Here is a 2500-nt window from a genome sequence, read left to right on the forward strand (position 1 = left end):
CACCTGCACGAGTCGGTCCCAGTCTGTCCGAGCATAGTTGTACCGTTCCACCCACTCACCTGGCACATCCACGATGGTCGACGCTATTTCAAATGTAATACAGTTGTGATCACTGACAGTTAGATGTTCTCTTACTTGCCAGTTATGGACGTGGGGTGCTGCCCTCTCGCTTGCTAGTGTGACATCAATATTTGATGTTGCACCCGCCCTCCCTGAGTAGGTCGGGGGGTACCCAGGCAAGTTTAGCACATGCATGTGCGTTTCCATTATCAAATCAACAAGCTCCGCACCCCTTCCGTCCTGTACATCACTGTGCCAGAGTGGGGACTTAGCATTAGCATCAAGAGCTACAATTATAGCCTGCCCAGCTAAAACTCTTAGTATCCAATTCAGCTGATCAAGATAAATCTTGATGTCATGTCTGAATTGGCAGTAGACGTTTACAACGTACATGCTGTAAGACAGCAAATTAAGTTGTACAACTATAATATGCTCAGTACAGAACTGATTTAATATCGTAGTTTTAATAGTTTTGTTCAATATTATAATTGCACTCATGGGGTTCCCACCCGAGGAAACCACCTGTGCTGTTGCGGGAAAACCAGGGACTCGACCCGCACAGGAGTTCGGTTCTTGTATCAGAAGTATATCTATTCCTTCTTGTTCCGCTACCTTCCGTAGCTCATGTGCAACCATCTGGCTGCGCATGGCATTGACTTGTACCACTTTAAATTTCGCCGTAATCTGTTCTTTGGATAAGCCTATCTAAGAACATTCGGTGGGTTGGACAATCTTTTGGTCCACCACACTTACGGCCCCGTTTCTTACATGGTACACATGTTGCTGCTTTGTCCATGTTAGGACAATCTTTCCTAATATGTCCAGCCAGGCCACAGTGGGCACATATTATATTCGGTTCTGTACAATACTTATTGGTATGGTTTATGTCCTGGCATTTTGTACAACGTGGTACTGCCAGGTAATCTTTAATGTTCAGTGCTGAGTAGCCGACGTACAGCCGGCCAGCCCGCGTTAATACTTTCCATAAGTTCGGTGAAACCTCCACAACATGATGTACAGTCAGCTTTCCTCGAGGCCCTACTTTAAAACGGAGCTTGAACTCTTCATCAAACTCGTTTCTAGTCATTGAGACGTCAAAATTTTGCGTATATATCGCATCAAGTAGGCTGTCCGCTGACATAAATGTAGGTACATCATATAGACTCATAAGTGGACGACGCTTTCGTGGAGGTTCACACCTAACTTTCTCGCTTAGTTGTTTATTACCTAAGATCTTTTGGCTGTCTTCTGGCGAGGCCGTCTCGACTATCAGCACATTCTTAGAGGTACGGACACTGTTGATCCTGATTTTATCTTTCTTTGGATCAACACACTTTTCGAAAGCTGTCTTAGCAGCTTTGATGTCTTCGCCAGGTTTAGGTTTTATAAAAACCGTGGGTGCCACTTTTTTGATGTTCTGTTCAATTTTCTCTTTTGCTGTTGGCGCCTTGGCCACAGGGGCTTTGGCAACCGCAGCATACGTCCGAGTAGGCTGACTTCTAATCCTTTTATTTTCTTTTTCTAATTCTGATATTCTCCCCTCTAACTGGGAGTGAACAATTGCCCAATTAGCAATGAAGTCTCTTATCTGGTTTATCGCACCATTGCTGATCTTTCCATTTTTGACACTCGAGTCCAGCAATTTCAAAAATTTCGAGTGTCGCTCAGCAACTGTCAAATTCATCTCGATTTCCGATTCGGAAGCATCTAACACATTACCACTCTCTTGATTTTCCGCCATTATCGTATTCAAAGAGAGTGAAAGATGGAGGCCCGTCTCTTGCCCCGGACCGGCCTCTCTGGCATGGGGGGAGGCTACATGCAGCTCGCTCACCGGTCCCGCCCCTTGACCAAGAGCTGTCAATAACTGAGCTGCCAGGTTTAGCACGCCGTGGGTACAGCGCACTAGTCCTCTTCAACAGCCACACCACTATAGTTTTCACCCGCTCCCTTATCGGCGAATGCCACCCGCATTCCGGGAGAGCGGATTCACTCTCCGTCCTTCGCCCCTTACTAGCCCAGGTTCCCACCAAAGGCCAAGGACCCGGTCCTACTCAGGTGCCGGGCCGGTCCCCCAGACGTTCAGAGGTCTGGACCCATCTAACCTAACCGGGGACATGTCACCACGCCCCGGCTTGGCAGAGCATGCCTCGGAGCCCAAGACAAGGCGAGTGACCTTCGCCGACTTGGGGCAAGATCCCACCACAGCAAATGCACCTGTCAGAACCGGTGTACAAGTTGTTCAGCACACCGTCGTGCCCCTGCCCTTCAGTCGCCCGAAGGCTTAACAGCTCCACCTCTAGAAGGCGGGTAAGGGCACTTGAGAAGGAGAGGCTGTTTGAGACGCATCCTTCCCCACACTGCCTATTACCAACCCAGAGCCTGCACACCTTGCAGGCCCTTAGTATGAGACAGCCGGAGCTAGTAGATAGGGACAGCG

At 48.6% G+C, this 2500-nt stretch overlaps 1 pseudogene; it reads right to left on the reverse strand.

Annotated features, from left to right (window-relative positions):
* LOC124590711 overlaps window positions 1-2500 on the reverse strand; it is a 9424-nt pseudogene that overhangs the window by 3982 nt on the left and 2942 nt on the right.

Source organism: Schistocerca americana, unplaced genomic scaffold (genome assembly GCF_021461395.2).
Source record: "Schistocerca americana isolate TAMUIC-IGC-003095 unplaced genomic scaffold, iqSchAmer2.1 HiC_scaffold_77, whole genome shotgun sequence".
Lineage (NCBI taxonomy): Eukaryota > Metazoa > Arthropoda > Insecta > Orthoptera > Acrididae > Schistocerca > Schistocerca americana.